This window comes from Nomascus leucogenys, chromosome 10, assembly GCF_006542625.1.
Source record: "Nomascus leucogenys isolate Asia chromosome 10, Asia_NLE_v1, whole genome shotgun sequence".
In the NCBI taxonomy this organism is placed as follows: Eukaryota; Metazoa; Chordata; class Mammalia; order Primates; family Hylobatidae; genus Nomascus; species Nomascus leucogenys.
Genome location: NC_044390.1, coordinates 64,756,425 through 64,776,325, shown reverse-complemented (window position 1 = coordinate 64,776,325; position 19,901 = coordinate 64,756,425). Strand labels below are relative to the sequence as shown.

The 19,901-nt window shown below is 58.8% G+C and overlaps 1 protein-coding gene across 3 annotated transcripts in view; it reads left to right on the top strand.

Moving 5' to 3' along the window:
- Positions 1 to 706: 706 nt before the first annotated feature.
- LRRC4B (leucine rich repeat containing 4B) overlaps positions 707 to 19,901 on the top strand; it is a 50,645-nt gene continuing 31,450 nt past the window's right edge. The window contains exons 1-2 of one of the 3 annotated variants that reach the window (XM_030821146.1): positions 846 to 1,192; positions 17,943 to 18,060. The gene's annotated coding sequence lies outside the window, so the exon portion shown is untranslated. Of the gene's footprint in view, positions 1,193 to 17,765; positions 18,061 to 19,901 lie in introns of those variants that run through there. The other 2 variants (XM_030821147.1, XM_030821145.1) reach the window with 2 other exon arrangements.

The window sequence follows — 19,901 nt, the reverse complement described above, 5'->3', positions numbered from 1 at the left end:
TCTCCTCCCCCCTCCCCCCGACGGGTCCTTCCCTCCCTCTTCCATCCTCTCATCTCTGTCCGACTTACATCCTCCTGCCTCTTCCGGGTCCTGCCAGCTTCCCCTGCTCTTCCTGACAACACACGCCGCACCCCCCCATTCTTCTCCCCACAGACCCCGCCGCCCTCCAGGCCCCTCTGTCCCCTACAGCCCTCAAAAGTTAGGCCTTCCCTACCTCCTCTTTCCCCTCACTTCCCTGCCCCTGGGCCTCTCCTGCCCATCTCTCTACCCATCTCTCCCTCCACTCCTCCTCTCCCTCCTTTCCTCTTCCTCTACCCACTCCCCCTGCTCCCCCGCCCTCCCCTCCCCTTCATCCAGGACCTTATTGTAGGAGTTACCCCCTCCCCTCCCCTCCCACACCCTCTCCCCTGTCCCTCCTCTCTCCCCTGCTCCCTCCCCTTTTTCTCCCCCTCTTCTTTCTTCCACCCCCTTCCCACTTCCTTCCTTCTTTCCTCCCCTTCCCTCTTCTTTCCTCCCCCTTTCCCCTTCCCTCCCGTCTCCCTCTCCTTTCTTCCCTCCCTCTCCCATCCTCTCTGGTTCTTCCCCCTCTTTCCTTCCTCCCTCTCCACGCTGCCCTCCCTCCCCTCCCTCTCTCCCCCCTCCTCTCCTCCCGGGCCTCCCTCCCTGCTCCCTCCCTCCGCCCGCCGGCTCCCACCATCATCAGTATTCCGCTCCCGTCTCCGCCGCTCTCGGCTGCTCTCGGTCGCTGCCGCACCGTCCGAGGCGGGGGCCGGGGCCGGGGCCGGGGCCTGGGGGGGGTGGGGTGGGGGGAGAGCGGCGCCGGCGGGCCCGAGGAGGGAGGAAGGAAGGAAGGAAGGCTGGAAAGAAGGAAGCCAGGAGAGAAAGAAGGAAAGAAAGGAAGGCAAGAAGGAAGGCGGGCGGCGGGCGAGGGCGCCGGGCCGGACGGCAGGCGGGCGCGAGGCGAGGAGGCAGAGCGGCCCCCCCAGCCCCACCGCCGCCGCTGCGGAAGCCCCCTCCCCACCCAGGAGCCGGGGAGGGGGGAGAGCGCGAGAGGCTCCAGGCCCGGCCGCAGCCCCGCCCCCCGCGCCTCCCCGCAGCGGGCCTTGCACCCCAAATTCCTGAGCCTCACTGGGGGGGTCCTCCCCCCACGGGCCGGGCATGCTGCCCCCCGGAAGGAACCCCTCTCCTCGCTGTGAGTAGCCGCCAAGGGGCACGGGTCGGGGGCGGGGGCCGGAGGCGGAACCGCGGGGGGTGGGTGGGGGGCCATTCTCTAATTGGGGGACAGTGGTCTTAGGCCTCCTCCGGGATGGGGGGGATGGCAGAGGACAGGGGGCGGGGCCTAATGGGAGGCACAAGCCGGTGGGGGAGGCGACTGGGTGGGGGTTCTCCGGGCCGGGCGAGTTCTGTGCTGTGGGGGGGGGAGGGTTGTCGCCGCTGCCTGGGGACAGGTTGTGGGGGGTGCGTCCGGCGGTCGCTGCGTATCCAGCTGTGGGGCTGAGGAAGTAGGCTTAGGGTGGGGGGCTCTCCGGGCGTAGGTCTCTCGGGGCGTAGGTCCGGGCCCCCCTTTCTGGGGCGGGAGTCCGGGTTCTTCCTCTCCCCATGGCCCCTCCCACCCTCCACACCGCTGCTGCTTGGGGTGGGGGGGGCACGCCAGTGATGGGGAGGGGGGAGAGGCGGGCACGGGGTTTCCTTGGTGACCGCGCCTGGCAAGAGCGGTTGCCGTGGCAACCGGGGAGAACCGGGGAGTTTGGGAAGTGAAAATGGGAAAGACGGAGGGGGTGATTGGGGAGTGAGACAACCCCCTCCCCAGTCTTCAGCCCTTCTGCCTCTGGGGTCACCCCTGCCTCTCCCGGTGGGCGGCTCGGACCCCTGCCCCTCCCTCTCTCCAAGACCCCCGTTCCCTGACCCCACTAGGCTTTGGGGCCTTCTATCCTTGGGCACATGTCTCTCCAGGACCACTGCCTCTCCCACCTCCCTCCGCCCTCCCCTCCTGGAAACCTCTCCTCCTGGAGACCCCCGCCCCCCATTTGCTGCCTCCTCCCCAGGCTTCCGACCCTCACACCTGCTCTTCTAGGACCTTCTAAGACATGGCACCTGCTCCTCAGGATTCTCTAACCCCCATCTCTGACAATCCCCCAGATATGCCTCTCCAGACCCTCTGTCCAGGAGACCCTCACTTCAGCAGCCCTCTCCTCCAGCTCCCTCCTCCCACTCCCTCCCCGCCCCTCTTTGGGCCTTGCACCCCAGCCTCTCCCCTTTCTCCCCAACACCCCCAGTTGCCTTCTCCTTAGCCCATCACTCTGAAACCTCCTTCTATGACCTTTCTTCACCCAGAGACCCCCTCCATCGTTGTCTCCTCACCCCATAGTACTCCCCAATCTCAGACCCCCCGCAATCCTAGCTCTCTCCTTTTGGGAACCTCTCCTTCCAACTCACCATCAATACCGGGCTCTCAGGGTTCCCCCCATCTCTATGCCCCTGCCTCCCTGGGGTCCTGTCCTGCCAGGGGCCCCGCCAGTCTCTCTCCAGGACTCCCAGTCTCCAGAGCCCAGGATGGCCTCTTGCCCATCCCTCCACCCCTTCGCCTCCTCTCTGCACCCCCATCTCCTTCCCCAGACCTCCTCACCTCTGCTCTCCTCCTAGGCGCCCTCCCCTCCTCCCTGCCCCCTTCCCGCAGCCTCTGGTGACTTTCTCTCGGGGTGGGGAATTCCCCTGGGGAGAGCCCAGCTGGGAAGGGGGAGGGGAAAGGGAGCCTCGGGGTTGCCCCTCGGCCCCCTCCCCGCCCCCCTCTCCAGCTGGGAGCTGCAGTGGCGCCTCCGCAGCGCCCCATTGCTATGCGCCTCACATCCCAAGTCCCGGCCGCGCAGCCGCCAGACAGGAACTCGGGCTCCAGGCAGCTGGGAGTAGCCGGAGCCGGCTTCCCTCCTGGTCCAGGAGCCTGAAAACTCCCGCCCCCCACCCCCGGACCGCGGCCAGGACCGCACGTCCCTCTTCCTGTAGCATCTTCCGCAGCCTTCGCCTTCTAACCTGCCTCTCCGCAGCCTCCACTTCCCCTTCCCACCTTCCTCCTCCTCCTCCTCCTCCTCCCTGGGGCTCCTCTCCTCCTGGCCACCGGATTGTCCAAAAGCGCACAGAGAAAGGAGGGACAGAGAGTGAAGCCGCCGAAAGGCGGGGAGAGAGATACAAGGAAGGGAAGTGTGGAAGCCAGGGAGGGAGGCACAGAGGGAGAGAAGGGACCCAGCCTCCGAAACAGACATACAGGCAATTAGGGCATCAGCACGGAGTCACGGAGTTACTCACTTAATTTCCGAAAGAAAGAGTCGGGGAGCCGGGGACACATGCCACTCCCACCCAGAGAGCAGACACGAGGGTGAGGCAGAGACGCAGGGAGCCACAGACTCAGGGAGGGTGGGACAGACCCACGGGGTGCCTGCCGGGGCCAGCAGGGAGCGGGGGACACTGGCCACCAGAGCTCTGGGGGATTAGAGGCCGCTTCTGACTTGTCAGAGGGACCCCAAGTCAGCGACAGAGTGGGAGCGTGTGAGGAAGACACGGGGCACGTGGAGGCAAAGATTGATTCCCCTGGCAGGTACACACACACACACACACACACACACACACACGAGCACACAGTCATTCACTGGCAGCCAGAGACCCCGACGTGGAACCGGAGAGGCCCAGTTGCAGACGCAGCCCCCACACTCAGTCAGCCAGTGGTCAGGAGAGACAGGGAGCAGTCCCCAGACCTGTAGTCGTGTGTCACACAGAGACACACACAGTCCTTGGTACACAGACCTGGAGGGAGAGACAAAGGCAGGAGGCCCTTGCCTTGTGGTCCTGTGGCCTCATGGCCTCACGCTGAGGGACAGACACAAGGCAAAAGGCAAGGAGGTGGCCCCAGAGCTACAGAGAGGCAGCCCCAGGTGCCGCTAAGACAGTCACAGAGCCGCGCACACACCAAACAATGCCAGCGTGGGGGGCACGTGTGTGCACTGCAAGGAGGGCCAGCCCCATCGGGCTCCAGCAGTCACCCTTAATCCCACTCAGAGAGCCCGGAGAGTGTTCCTCTCTCCACGGGGCTCCTCAAGGACCTCCTCGCCGTCCGAGAGGTCAGCAGAATTAAGACATCAGGTATCAGAGGGCGCTGGCACCTCTCACAAGCAGAGCCCGTGCACACATGTGCCCGCACACACACCCTCAGGGCCCAGGCGGAGAGGCCGATCTTAAGGCAGAGGTGCTGTGGGTTGGGGATTGGGGGCGTGGTGGCCGCTGAGTCCTCAGTCCCTTCCGGAACCCCGGCCCTGCTTTCTTGCCAGGGTCCCCACCCCCTCAATCACCTGTCTCACCTGCTAGGACACCTGCTGTGTAGCTCACACCGGCTCTCTCTCTACATCCTCTCTCTACATCCCATCCCTTCCCACCCCACTCTCTGTGGCCGGGCATCTGTCTCAAGGTGTCACCTGGACCTCCTGTCTCTGTCAAGCCATCTCGCCTCTCCATCTCCCCTCTCCATCTCCCCTCATCTTCCCTGGGATTGACCCTTTGCCCTCCCAGCCCCCAGTGTCTTGCTGGCCTGGCCCATCCGTCTAGTGTGGACTCATTCATCGGTCTTTCCCTCTCCCACCCCATCTGCTGTGAAACCTGCCTATTTCTGTCTCCGCTCGACGCCGCTCTCTGTGCCTCTCTTCTTTGTCCCTCTGTGTCACTCGCCCTCACCTCTGCTGCTGTTCCTGCCAGCCTGTCTGCCTCCCCGCCTCCCCTGCTCCTTCCCCATGGCTCCCTCTCCCCACATCCCTGAGGACTCACTTACACTGGGGTCCCCCGGGCGGCCCAAGAGGGTTATTTTCCCCCAGTGCTTTCAACATGTTTAATTTGTTGCCAACATTTTTTAAATTAGAGATTTCGCATAAAAATCTAGACTGTCAGCTTTTGGAATCGTCTCCCCCCTGGATAACTGTGGGTTGTGCTCAGGTGCGCAGGGCCACCACGCCCCACTCTCCCCTCTAACCAGCATTGTGATCATCTTCCCTGCTGGGCTCTGTAGACAGAGGAGTTTGCAACCTCTGCTGTTGGCTTCTCTTCCTCTCTGCTCCGTCTCTTTGTGCCCGGTCACCCTCTCCACTCTCCTTCCCTTGGTTTCCCTTGCCGGGTCCTCTCTCTGCCCCTCCTCCTTCATCTCCCCATCAGTTTGCCCTAACTCCAAGCCTCACTTTGACTGGGCCCTGTTTCCACTTAAATGGCCTCCTTCCCTTGCCAAGAGCAGGAAGACTCTTGTCCTTCTCTGGGAGAAGTGGTTCTTAAGACTGCCAGGGCGCAGAGCACACGCCCATTCTCCATAGCCAGGGTCTGCTGTGAAACTGCCAGCCCCTCACAGTGTGGGAGAGTCAGCGTTGCGTGAAGCCACCATGTTGCAGCCTGTCCTTCTCAGCTGGCTGATGGCTGGGGTGGGCCACAGACCCCACACTCTTGTCCCCAGCATGTGGCATCACAGCCCGTAGGCAGGGGGTAGGCTTCTCTGTACACCAGGCTGCACATTTGGCCCCAGAGCAGGTGGAGAGCAGGGGCTGCCTTAGAGGACCTGGCGTACGGACCCTGTTTCAGGAGGGAGGGCCTCACCTCCAGATAGGGGTGCAAAGGACAGGGCTCCCCTTTGTGCCTGGCAGCGCTCAAGCCCAGCAGCAGCCCCTCCACCATCACCCTTGCTGGGTGAAGGGGGCACGTCTTTGTGTCCTCTCTGGCGGGGTACAGGAAACCTCATTAACTCTGAGTCTGGAGACCCTCTGTCCCCATTGGGGAGAACCTCCTTTTCCTTCCAGTCCCAGTTCCTGAGGCTGGGCTGGCTCCGCCAGACAGGGGGTGGCAGGAGAGTAAGAAGAGTGGCAGGTTGCCCCTTGTTGCCTGGAAACCCACGCGCAACTGTTGTCATGGCAGGCAGAGGTGGAGGGGCTGCCTTGGAGACCCACGAGAGGGGCTAGTGGGGGCTCGCCGCAGGAGGCAGGCAGGAGCCCAGGGGACTGCTGGTTCCCCAGGCGGGCTGCTGAGAGTGAGAATGGGGGGTGTCTGGTAGTATCTGGGATCCTGGTGGGAGGTTGAGAGACCTAGACAGAGACAGGCCAGGCACAGTGGCTCACGCCTGTAACCTCAACACTTGGGGAGGCTGAGGCGGGTGGATCACCTGAGGTCGGGAGTTTGAGACCAGCCTGGCCAACACGGTGAAACCCCGTCTCTACCAAAAATACAAAATTAGCCAGGTGTGGTGGTGTGAGTCTGTAATCCCAGCTACTCAGGGGGCTGAGGCAGGAGAATCGCTTGAACCCAGGAGGCAGAGGTTGCAGTGAGCCGAGATCATGCCATTGTACTCCAGCCTAGATGACAAGAGCAAAACTCCATCGCCAAAAAAAAAAAAAAAATCCTACATGGAGAGGAGGAAGAGAGTGAGGCAGGGCAGGAGGGGGCAGCAGCCCCAGGCACTCCCAGGCTCACTGTGCCCCCCAGATGCTGCGCCAGCCCAGGGAGTTGAGCTTAGGCCCCAGAGCTCTTGTTCAAACACTACAACAAAGGTCAGAAGGCTGTGCGGCCACAGCTCCACTGAGAGGCCAGCCCCAGGTGGTAAACACAGAGGAGATTGGCCCTCCCCTTGCCCCGAACCCTGTCTCCAGAGCTGGAGATGATCATGGTTGTAGCTAACTGATTGAGAGCATGCCACGAGCCAGGCTCAGTGCTCAGCCCCTTATATGGATTTTTTCCATGTATTCCTGGGGCAACCCTGCAAGGAGGCACGGTCATCATCTCTGGTTTGACAGATGGGGAAACTGAGGCCCAGAGAGGTTCGGTCCCTTGCCCAAAATAATACACCTAGAAATAGCAGAGCCGGGACTCCAAACCCTGGTGTGGGCCGCCCTGCAGGTCACTTCCCTCCATGAGACTATTGCTTTACAGAGGGGGAAACTGAGGCCAAGAGAGGAGAATGCACTGGTCCATTGGGCCCTCCAAGTGGAAATTCGATTTTTTTTTTTTCTTTTGAGACAGGGTCTCACTCTGTCGCCCAGGCTGGAGTGCAGTGGCGTGATCTCGGCTCACTGCAACCTCTGCCTCCTGGGTTCAAGCAATTCTCCTGCCTCAGCCTCCTGAGTAGCTGGGACAACAAGCATGCGCCACCACAGCTGGATAATTTTTTTTTTTTTTTTTTTTTTGTATTTTATGGTAGAGACACCGTTTCACTGTGCTGGCTAGGCTGGTCTCAAATTCCTGGCCTCAAGTGACCCACCTGCCTCAGTCTCCCAAAGTGCTGGGATTACAGGTGGGAGCCACTGCACTCGGCCATAAAATTGTTAATAATCACAATAATTAGGTTGTTAATAACAATACACTCGTAGAAGGTTAGACTTTTGGGGTTGGGGGAGAACAGGGTCTTGCTCTGTTACGCATACTGAAGTGCAGTGGCACAACCACAGCTCACTGCAGCCTTGACTTCCTGGGCTCAAGCGATCCTCCTGCCTCAGCCTCCTAAGTAGCAGGGATTACAGGCGTGCACCACCACACCCAGCTAATTTTTGTATTTTTTATAGAGAGGGGGTTCTCACTATGTTGCCCAGGCTGGTCTGGAACTCCTAAGCTCATGTGATCCTCTTGCCTTGGCCTCCCAAAGTGCTGGGATTACAGGCATGAGCCACCACGGCCAACAGGATTAGACTTTTGAAGGCACTGAAGCTCCTGTAACTCAGGGGCTGTCAGGTTCTCAATCTTGTTTATGCCTCTAAAGCACCAGAAGGGAAAGGACTCCCCATGCTGATTCTCACAGTAGAGAATCAGCCCTCACTGACGTTTGGGTTGTAGGATCTTGTTGCGGGAAGGGCAAAGACCCCAAATGTGATCCCATGGGCCCCCCACTCCTTGATGAAGAGTGGTTTTGATCCAGCCAGAAATGCTGGATTTACAATGGCGGAGAAGTGGCGGGGTTGGGTGGGGAAGGGGCTGAGTCATGGAATGGGAAAACTGTTTATTCTTCTGACCCATAAGAATAAATAACTTTTTCTGTTTTTTTAAGACAGAGTCTTGCTCTGTCACCCAGGCTGGAGTGCAGTGGTGCTATCTTGGCTCACTGCAACCTCCACCTCCCAGGTTCAAGCAATTCTCCTGTCTCAACCTCTTGAGTAGCTGGGATTACAGGCACACGCCACCGCGACCGGCTAATTTTTTGTATTATTAGTAGAGACGGGGGTTTCACTGTGTTGGCCGGCCTGGTCTCAAACTCCTGACCTAAAGTGATCTCGGCCTCCCAAAGTGCTGGGATTACAGGCGTGAGCCACTGCGCCCGGCCGAGAATAAATGATAACTTTTAATGTAGCTGTCACTTAAGTGTCAAGCATTGTACATGGTCACCAGGAACCCCAACAAGCTATTAATAGGTGTCATTATCTTCACAGACCGCAAGGCGGAGCTTGGGGTGGGGGACACAGGGAGAAAGTGGCCAGCCAGAGTTTTCCTCAACACCAACACTCTTTCCACCCCTCCATCCTTCCTCTTCACAGGACGGTGTGATGAGGTAGACGAGGAGAAGGAGGATCTTCTGGATCCTGGAATAAGTTCACTGAGCATTTTCCTTTTATGCTCCATGCATTTCCCTAAACTCATCACAGATATCAGACCTTCCCTACCTACAGGTGAGCAGACCGAGGCCCTGAGGGGTGAAGTTCCCTTTGCAAGCCAACATGGTTAGTAACTGTGGCAGCTGAGGTTCAAACCCAGGTCTAGTTGATTCCAAGGCCCGCCTTGAGCCACACCCCTATACAGAGCTCCAGAGAGGAGAGGAGGGGGCTTCATTCCTCATCCCGAAATGGAATATAGGAGTGAGATGGGCACGTAGAGACTCTTCAGCCCCTTGCTGTGAGACCTGCATCCCCTGGGAAACAGAATGACAGCCTCACCCTAGATATGGCGATGCAGAATCTGCGGTTTTTTGTTATTTTTATTGTTATTTTGAGACAGAGTCTCACTCTGTCATCGAGGCTGGAATGCAGTGGTGTGATCTCGGCTCACTGCAACCTCCGCCTCCCGGGTTCAAGCAATTCTCCTGCCTCAGCCTCCCAAGTAGCTGGAACTACAGGCAGATGCCTCCACGCCCAGCTAATTTTTGTATTTTTATTAGAGACAGGGTTTCACCATGTTGGTCAGGCTGGTCTCAAAACTCCTCACCTCAAGTGATCTGCCCGCCTCAGCCTCCCAGAGTGCTGGGATTACAGGCGTGAGCCACTGCGCCCGGCCAGAATCTGCCTCTTAACAAGATTTCCCAGGCAGCTGGACACACATTCATGTCTGAGAAGCGTTGTTTCAGTTCACATAGTTTTCAGCTTTTTATGACTTTTAGTAGCACCCTTTTGTTGTAAACAAAATAACTATGCACAACCCTGTGAGAGAAAACAGATCAGATCAGCGTCCTTCCTAGGCAGGACCACTATGAGTGGAGCTGGCTGGGGCCACGCCCCTCCCCACCTGCAAACTCACTCTCACGCCCCACTGCCCGAGCCTTGGCAACAAATACTGTTGTAAAAACCACCAATGCCAGGCCAGGGTCCGGTTCTCTTCTGGGGTGAATTCAGTTCAGGGGTGTTCAGCCGCCCCATCCCAGCACAGAATCACAGTCCAGGGACCTGGAAGTTCAGTTTTTTTCTTTCCTTTTTTTCAGACGGAGTCTCGCTCTGTTGCCCAGGTTGGAGTGCAGTGGTGCCATCTCAGCTCACTGCAACCTCTGCCTCCTAGGTTCAAGTAATTCTCCTTTCTCAGCCTCCCCAGTAGCTGGGATTACAGGCGCCCGCCACCAGGCACGGCTAATTTTGTATTTTTAGTAGAGGTGGAATTTCACCATGTTGGTCAGGCTGGTCTCAAACTCCTGACCTCAGGTAATCCGCCCACCTTGGCCTCACAAAGTGCTGGGATTACAGGCGTGAGCCACTGCGCCCGGCCCTCTTTTCTTTTTTTTTTTTTTTTAAGTTCAGTTTTTATCTCAAAGCCTACCCAAATCTGGCTATCCATGTGTATAGCAGTGACCTCACCGTGCCTCTGTGTGCCCTTCTGTAAAATGGGCAGCAGCAGCTCTCGCCATGGGCCCTTCGCGGGGACTGAATAAACTCTTGCAGGCAGCTCCCGCAGCGCAGGCCTGGCACAGGTAACCAAGGCAGCGCTGGCCAGGTGCTCGGGCCTCACACTCTCCGTAACGTTCCATTTCTCCGGCTATGATCTCCCTGGCCTCTCCATGAGTCCTATAAGAGTCCTGTGAGGTAGCTGGGCAGGGCCAAGGAGCAGATGGAGCGGCACTTCAGGGACTCAGGCAGAAGCAGTTCCAAGCAGGATCAGTGGTTAGATCCATGCTGTCCAACACAGTAGCTGCCACAGCCACTGCCACGCGTGAGCACCAACAGTCACATCAAGTCGAATGAAGAATTCAGTCCCTGTTCATTCTCGACATATGTCATGTGCTCCGTAGCCTCATGTGGCCGGTGGCCGCTAGTGCTGGACGGCACGGAGAGAACATTTGCATCATTGCAGAGAGTCTATTTGATGGTGATGCATTGAAATATTGAAATACAGCCGGGTGCCGTGGCTCACGCTTATAATCCAGCACTTTGGGAGGCTGAGGCAGGAGGATTGTTTGAGCCCGAGAGTTTGAGGCCAGCCTGGGCAACATGGCAAAAGCCTATCTCTACAAAAATACAAAAAAATTAGCCAGGTGTAGTGGTCCACACCTGTAGTCGGCTACTCAGGAGGCTGAGGTGGGAGGATCACCTGGGCCTGGGAGGTGGAGGCTGCAGTGAGCTGAGATCACGCCACTGCACTCCAGCAGAAATTTGTGTGATGTGTGTGTGTATGTATGTGTGTGCATATATATGTATGTGTGTGTAAGTATGTGTGTATATATGTATGTGTGTGATGTGTATGTATATGTGTGTATATGTATGTATATGTGTGTGTATGTGTGTATATATATCTGTGTGTGTGATGTGTGTGTATGTATGTGTGTATGTATGTGTGTGTATATGTATGTGTGTGTGATGTGTGTATGTATGCATGTGTGTGTATATGTGTGTGTGTGTGTGTGTGTGTATGTATACAGTTGACCCCTGACCAACTTCGGGGCTAGGGGTGCCAGCCCCGTGTGCAGTTGAAAATCTGCATTTAACTTTTGACTCCCCTAAAACTTAACTACTAATAGTGTCCTGTTGATTGGACACTCTACCAATAACATAAACAGTTAACACATTCACGTTAAATGTATTCTATCCTGAATTCTGACAATAAAGTGAGCTAGAGAAAGAAAATGTTATTGAGAAAATGCTAAGGAAGAGAAAATACATTTACTAGCCACTAACTGGAGTGTATCATCGTAACGGGCTCCCCTGATTGTCTTCACATTGAGTGGGCTGTGAGCAGGAGGAGGGGGCGGTTGTCTTGCTGTCTCAGGAGTGGCAGAGGCAGGAGAAAGTCCACATATAAGCGAACCACATGGTTCAAACCCCTGTCCTTCAAGGGTCAACTGTAGTCCTCCACTGGCTGGTAAATAGCTCACCTCAGCCCTTCCTGGGTCCTCACCGCCCCCCACCCTGCCCTCCCAGCCCTCTGTCTTCTGAAACCTGCTGTTAATTCCCATTTCTCCGATGAGGAAACTGAGTGACCGCAGAGTACTGTTCCTAGCAGCAAATTGGCAGCACCAGGGGGTCGGAGCCGACGTTTCTCCTTTTCCCGGCTTCCGGCCAGGCTCGGAGTCCTATATGTCACTTGTTGGTCACTTGCTGTGTGCCAGGCCCTACTTGGGCCCCCTTGCCACAGCCCCGTGCAGTATCATCAGAGAGGCTGCAGCTGGCCCAAGGTGGCACAGCCAGGGACTGGACGGGAGCCGGGTGGGCGGTGTGTCCCCAGCTCCCCTGCTGCCCTGTGGGTGTGACCAGAGCGAGGCACCGCCTGTGAGTGGAGATTGGGGCTGGGGGGCCTGTGGCAGGGACCTTTGCATTCCCTTCTCCCCGTAACTGCTTCCCACCCCACATCCTCTTCCGGCTTTTGGAATTTGACCCCAGATCTATAAGAAGAGCCTGGCTCCGCCCTCTCCCTCACCTCCTACACCGCCTCCAGCTTCTGCCACTTTTACAAATTTGCTTTATCTGTTCACTCTTTCCCTTCTCTCCATTCCCGTGGCTCCAGCCGCGGCCTCATCCTCTACCCCCGGACCCCTGGCGCAGCTCCTCCCTGGCCTCCAGCCGCCCCGCTCCAGTCCACTCAGGGGTGGTTCACCCACCAGAGCTGAGCCTGCCCCTCTGTTGTCATAGCCCGATGTGGGAGGAAGGAGGGCCCCCCCCGCCCCCGGCCCATTGCCACGGCCTCTGTAACAGCTCGACATTCCCGCCTCCCGGCTTCCCTCCTGGACGTTCCGGGGCCCACCCTGTGCCCACCCTCTCACTTAGCCCTCGGACGGCTCCCCCACCCCCACACTTGCCTCCCTAGAGACACAGGCCTCCTTGCCTCGGGTGCCAGCAGAGGAACTGCCGGTGGGGGCGCTGGCTCGCTCATTCCTGCAGCAAATACTGAGGCTCGGAGGGGCCAGCGCTGTGGCAGGCCCTGAGGATGCAGCCGTGAACGCCCCGGCAAAGCCCTCAGGAGCTCCCCTCTTAGCAGGAAGGCAGGCAATGAACGCAGGAACAAATCACCGAGCATCAGGTGCTGGGTGGCCGTGACACGAGCTGTGAAGCTGTGAAGAAAAGGAAGTGCAAGGGATAGAGATGGTAGGGGGAGCTCCAAGAAGACCTCCTGGGGGTGTTGTGGGAACGCAGAGCCCCCCCCCTCCCCCGGCCCCAGGAAGAACACCCCCGGCTGGCCGAGGGCACAGCAGGGGCAAAGTCCCCTCAGGGGAATGGGCCTGGTGTGGATGGGAAGAGCCTGGGTGGGAGGCGCCTGGTGGGTGGGAGGAGCCTGGGGGAGGCCGGCGTGGCTGCACGGGAAAGGACAGCCCCCTCTCCAAGCGAGTCACCACCTCACCCCCACCCGCTGCACCCCCACTGCACTGGCCGCCTGTTGGTCCTGCTGCCCAGTGGCCAGTGGCCCGGGAAACTCGTGAGCTGAGCCAAGCCCCTAGTCCCGCTTCCTCATCAGCAGCTCCTGGGGGGCCTGGACGGCCCTTTCCCTAAGGTTCTTCTACCTCCAAACATAGAAGCCTGACAATTCTTGGGGCTGTGGGGCTGCTTTTATTTTGAAAGCATTCAGGACATGGATTGGCTCAGAACGCCAGCGCTGCCTGTCCCCTCCCCTGAACCCAAGTCTCTCCCATAGGACAGGCTTCCAGGGACAGAAAGGCTCATCCCTCCCCAGCTTCTATCCCTCTCCACCCTCTGGGCCCCAGGCTCCACTTCTGCCCCAGTCCCTCGCAGTGGGGAAGTTCTTCTCTAGCTCTAACCTCCAGGCCTCTTGCTGCAATGGTAGTCAATTTCCCATCTTCCCTCTGGCCGTCTGAATTTACCCCCCCACCCCCACCCCAAAAAATGAGTGCGCCTGACAGGAACGTTCCCTGCCTCCCATTTCTCCTCACCCCGCCTCCCCTGGGTCCCCGAGTTTCCGATCTGCCATCTGCCTGAATCCTCCCAGGCACAGTGCCCGAGATCTCTCAGAGCTGGGGCTGGGGAGGATGGCGAAGCCGGTGAGGACTCAGCTTCATGCCTCGAGTGCCTGGGCCCTCCCAGCCTCTGCCTTCCCCTGGATCTCAGCTCCATCCCGGGGCCTCCTGTCCTCCTGCCCTTTCAGGCCCCTTTGTGTGCCTGTGTTTGTCTCCCTGTGACTCTGCCACTCTCTGCCCCTCCTACTTCTCCTCTTTGGGGTCCTTCTGTGTCTGCACCTCTGGCTTGTTCCTTGCACCAGGTGAGGGAGGAGAACAGGTGTACCCTTGTGATGGGTCCTCTCTCGGGGCAGCTGGGGTAGGAGAAGCAACCGTGGTGACTTGGAGAAGTTCCAGGCCTGGGGTTCCAATGCCGGCTGTGCTGCTGGAGGGCTGTGTAACCTTTGGCAAGTGGCGCTCACCTCTGAATCTGTACAATGGGCACAAGAACCATCCCTTCCTCCCAGGGCCGTGGGGAGAAGCCAGCAGCTTGAGGAGCGGACAGCATGGCACCCACATGAAATCAGTACTTTCCATCACTATTAGGGGTGCGTGGGGGCAGAGGGTAGTCCATGGAGCCTCTGCCAGCTGGGCGTGAAGCCGTGGTGGGGTGTCAGGCATGTCATATCCTGTGCAGTGCGGGTGACTACAGGGGCTGAGGAAGGATGGCTGTTCAGCATGCCTGTGGCCTTGCCTGCACCCTGCCCCACACACAGAGGCAACCTCCATGGGAATTGTTGCTGTTGTCAGGCCAAACTTGGGGGTCTTTGGGGCCCCTGGACTCCGGCGAGGCTGACCTCGGAGGGGCCACTTCCTAGCCATGTGTTTCGCATTAGGCAACTAACAGTACCTCTGTGTGTCTCAGCTTTGCTAGCTGGGAACTGGGTGTAATAGCAGTCTTTTCTCAGAGGGTTGATGCGAACTGCGGTGGCTAATGCAAGTAAAGCTCCCAGAATGGTGCCCAGTCAGTGCCAGATGTGTGTTGGACGTGACCACCTTTGGTGGTGTCATTCAGTGAGTTCACGCAAGTCAGATGTGTGTGCGGAAGAGATGAGGTTAGCCGGCATTCCTGTTATCCAGGTCAGAGGGCTCTATCTGGGGACAGCTGGTGCCAGGTGCCCTCTCAGTATGCAGCTGTGTCCAGGAGTGTAGCTCACACAGGTGGTATCTGAGGTATGGGCAGAGTGGTAGCTTTCCTCTGGGTGCACAGAGCTGCGCTGGGGACCTCCTGTTTGGAACCTGAGGTGTAATATCTAGGACTTAGCCATCCGGGTGGTGCTGGGGCATGGAGGGTGACCCGGGGCATGGAGGGTGACCCGGGACATTGGTGTCCAGCTGATGCGAGATGTGCTTCCTCGGCCAGGTATGGTGGCCCACATCTGTCATCCCAGCACTTTGGGAGGCCAAGGCAGGTGGATCACTGGAGGTCAGGAGTTCAAGACCAGCCTGGCCCACATGGTGAAACCCTGATTCTAACTTAAAATACAAAAATTAGCCGGGGTGGTGGTGAGCGCCTGTAGTCTCAGCTACTCAGGAGGCTGGGGCAGGAGAATTGCTTGAACCCAGGAGGTAGAGGTTGCAGTGAGCTGAGATCGTGCCGCTTCACTCCAGCCTGGGCAACAGGGTGAGACTCTGTCTCAAAAAAAAAAAAAAAAAAGTGCTGCCTCTGCCAGCAGGCCTCCTGGGATGGAAGGGGACCTGGGGACCGAGGGTGTCCAGGGCTGGGAGCCTGCATTGTGCAGCTATTGCAGTGCGGCCTGGCTCGGTGTGCAGAACAGAGAATGGGGGTATCTGTGTGTGAGCGTGGGGGGAAATAGACTCACAGTGACGATAACATACCCATCCATCCCTGCACCAGTGTGTGGTGAGCAACTGCCATGTGCCCAGCACTGTTGTGGGTCCTGGGAACCAAATAGTCACAAACTGGCTGTCCTCGGGAAACTTGCGTTCAAGCCCACGGACCCATATAAAGCTCAGATGCTGATAAATGTCATGGAGAAAAACGAAACAGAGAAGGTTCTGGAGAGGGATGGGGGTGCTGTTTGATGCGGGGCAGTCAGGATGGCCTCACTGAGAAGGTAGCATTGGAGCACAGACCTGATAGAGAGCAGGGCAAGAGCCCTGTAGACAACCGACGAAGAGCATTCCAGGCAGAGGGAAGAGCAGGTGCAAAGGCCCTGGGGCTGGGGTGTGCACAGCCTGTTCTGGAAACATCGAGTGAGCAGGGGGAGGAGGGAAGCGATGAGGTCAGAGGAGGAGCTGGGGTGGAGAGTGGGGGCCTGAAAACCGCGGTGAAGTCCTCACCTCTGCTCTGAGTGGAACGGGAGCTGTGGAAGGCTGTGGAGCAGGGGCGGGGCAGGGTCCATGGGGTGTTGACAGGATCCCTCTCGCTGCCCGTGGGGAATGCACAGGGAGTGGGGGTGAAGGTAGAAATGGGGAGGCTGGAGGGGAGGACACTGTAATCGTTCAAGAGGGAGATGGGAGCCAGGTCAGGGATGGAGCCTGGGTGTGGGGAGAAAGATCCTCTGATTCCCGGGTCTGATTCCGCATATGTTGTGAAGACAGAACCCTTTACCGAGGATTTAGCGATTTAATCCCCACAGCGGCCCTAGGAGGCAGACACTCTCATTATCCCTGTTTCACAGTGGAGGGAACTGCAGCTTGGGAGAATGAAGCCACTGGCCCGAGGTTACACGGGAAGTGGCAGCAGAGTCAGGACTCAAACCCAGGCCTCTCGGCACTCACCAATGTGCCCCACTCTCGAGAGGTGCCTTTTGTGGCCTGTGGGTGTCCTGGGCCAGTGTCTGGCACATAGCAAGGACTGGTTAGACATTTGTTGGACAGACAGATGGAAGGATGGATGGGTGGATGGATGGATGGATGGATGGATGGATGGACGGATGGATGGATGGATGGACGGATGGAAGGATGGATGGATAGACAGATGGATGGACGGATGGATGGACGGATGGGTGGATGGATGGATGGATGGATGGATGGATGGATGGATGGATGGACAGATGGATAGACGGATGGATGGACGGATGGATGGACGGATGGATGGGTGGATAAGTTGAATGAATGAACGTGGCTGCCCTGCAGATTTTGCAGAAGTGTGTCAAGAGGCGGATGTCAGGATCTGGCTAAGGTCCAAGGGAGAGGGGTGCCTCTAGGGGTGGGGGTCTTTGTGGCATGAAGAGGGGCTGGCCCTCAGCCACGGGACAGGGGTGATGGTGCAGGGCACAGGTTCCAGTGCTGGTATATCAGGTGTGGTATATCAGGGTTGGAGTAAAGGCTGTGTGGCATGGTGGGGATTTGAAGGAGTTCCTGGGGTACAGGGGCATCTGCAGGAAAACCCTGGGCAAAATTGTGTGCCTAGACCCGGTGGGGGGTGTGATGCTGGGGGGTTTTGGCCGGCAGTGGGGGTCGGGGGGTCAGCGGTGGCCCAGCCAGGTCATGCAGCCAACGAGGCTGTCTGTGTGCCACGAGGCTCTGGCTTGGCACGGCCCACCCACCCCCACCCCCCTTTCTTGGGCAGCCCAGCCGGCAACCTTCCTCCCCCGCTTCCCCCGACCTTCCTCGGCTGCCTCCTTGGCTGCCCAGAACCAATGGGTTAATTAGATAACGAAGCCTTTGATTAGCGGGGGGAGGGGGAGGCCTCCCCCCTGGCGGCGCAGGGAAGGGAGGCTGAGGAGGAGGGAGGAGAGGCGCCCTCCCCGTTCAGAAGGAGAGAAAGAAGGAGGGAGGGGTGGGGAGGGAGGGAGCTGAGGCACAGCTTGGCTCTGCACTGCCGTGTGACTAGAAATTGTAATCGCGGAGAAAGAGAGACAGACAGAGCCCGGGAGAAAGGGACCAAGACAGACGGACAGACAGACGACCTGACTGAGACGGGCTCAGGGCCGATGAGAGGGTGACAGGGATAGAGCAAGAGGGAGGAATAGATGGAGGAGAAGGAGAGAAGGGGCCTGGGGGTCCCGAGGGAGGCAAGATTGTGAGGGGGAGACTCAGGAGGGGGTTGAGGCCAGAGGAGGTGGACGGGGGACCAGAGGCGGAGGGGGAGGACCGAGGGGGCAGAGAGAGAGGAGAAGGGGGCTGGGGTCGGTGGGTGGAGAGAAAGGAGGCTGCAGTGGGGGGAGAGTCGAGGTAGAGGTGGGAGAGGGGGTGGAAGGAGACCGGAGGAGGCAAGCGGGGAGGGGAGGAGAGAACTGCTGCAGTGGCCAAAGGACAGCCTCCCCCCAGAGCTGGGAAGGACGACAGGCCAGTGGGGGGGGCGCGGGGAGACCCAAGAAGCCCCTGCGCCCCCCCCCAGCACGATCTCGACGGGAAGCCCTGGAGAACTGGGGAGGCAGAGACCCCGGCTGGCCGGAGGCATGTGGAGGGGGGGGCCTGGGCGCAGGGAGAGGCCCAGCGGAAGCCAAGCCACCAGGGTGAGTGTCCCCCACCATGGGGTTGGGGGGAGAAGAGGATGGGAGATGGCAGAGGGCGAGGGGGGGAAGGGGAGGGAGGCCGAGTCGCTGCAGAAGCCGTGATGGGGGTGGGGGGATGCGGGCTGGCAGCAGGAGAGCTGGGGACAGATGCGGAGGTAGACACAGCAGCGGCAGGCCTGGAGGCCGGGGTGGGTGCCGTGGGCTCCCCCAGGCCCTGCAGGGTCCCCCAGCCTCAAATCCAGGCCCTGCTCTTTGGGCCAGCCCTTTGGCTAAGAGGGTGTGGGCTGGATCATCGCCAGGGTCTTAAGAGGTGGGAGACCCAGACCCAGGATAAGGACTGGGCATCGACCTCCCTGTTCACATTCAGGAAAATGAAGACCCTCACCACACTCACATAGTCAGATACAGACACACGGCCCCGGCCCTCCAGGAGAAAAATGAGCCCGGGTGGACACAGAATCAACCTCTCCCTCCTCTCTCTCTCTCTCTCTCTCTCTTTCTCTCCCCAGCCCCCTCTTACCCCTGCCCTCTGTCTCTCTGCCTCTGCTTCTGTCTCTGTCTCTCTGTGTCTCTGTCTAGCCCTCGCTCTCACACACGCACTCAGATACACAGACGTATGCACACACATTTTTATCTGGGTTAAAATGGTCTTGGAAACTGCAGGAGGAGGGAGTGACTGTGTGTGTGCACAGCCGTGTGCTTGGGGGTGAGCCTGTGTCGGGGGTCCTGAGAGTCCACCATGAGAGGGCATGCCCCATCACTGCTGAGTGTGAGTGGGTCGGTGTGCATGTTTGTGTGACCTGCTCTCCTCCTGGCCTCTTGGGAACGGCTTGGGGTTGGCCTGTGTTGGGGCAGGGCCTGCTAGTGTGGGTGTATTTGTGTGTACTCAGAGATGCTGCGTGCAAAGGAGAGCTGGGAGCCAGAGGGTAGACCCAGGGCCAAAGTACCCCCTCTGCGCCCTCCCGGCCTGCTCTGTGCCCTTGGACAGGCCGTTTTCCCTCGTAGTGCCTCAGTGTCCCCATCTGTAAATTGGGCATCCTAATAGCTTTCTCCTATGGTCATTATGAGGCTTACACGAGATGACCAGGATACAGTTTGCTGCATTGCAAGGGCTTACCCAGTGTTCCAGAGAGACTATTGTTACTGGTATCGTTGCTGTTGCTGTGACTCGCCCATCCCCTTTCCCTCTCTGGTTCTATGGAAATGGCGGGGCAGGACAGATTGGGGAGGTACAGCGTGACTTCTCAGAGGACCCGAGTCCCCACTGTCCACTTTCCTCCCAGAACCCAGGCAGAGTCCCTGGACCCCCTTCCCTTCCCCATCCCCTCCCTGAGAACCGAGCTCGGTCCTGCGGCAGCAGCTGGCACGAGTCCCATCGGGGCTGTCTCTGCCTGGAGCACCCACAGTCTCGGGGTAAAGGGGGGGGTGCAGCTGGTGGCCTCTCAGACTGTGCCGCCCCCCGCCAGGTTCCCAGCCACCATCACACACAAGCTGCAGTCTCCTCTCTCTTCACCCTGCTGCCTCCCAGCCCTCCCTTCACCTGCCCACACCTGTCACCTCCACAGTTGCCTTGTCTGCCACCTTACTTCTCTCTCCCTCAGATTCTCCCATGAGTCTGACTCAAGTCTCTGAAGCTGCTGTGAGGCCCCCACAGGGCCTGGACAGGGTGGGCAGTGACAGGAGGGTGTGCAGTGGAGGGTCTTTCGGTTTAGCTGAGGACACAGGGGGTGGGGGAAATGCATCTCTTCGCTAACATCCCTGGGAGGGGGAGAGGGAGAGGGAGTGGAGGGGAGAGGAGGCTGGGACCCGCCTCCCAGGCGATCACGCAGGTGGCAAGGGGA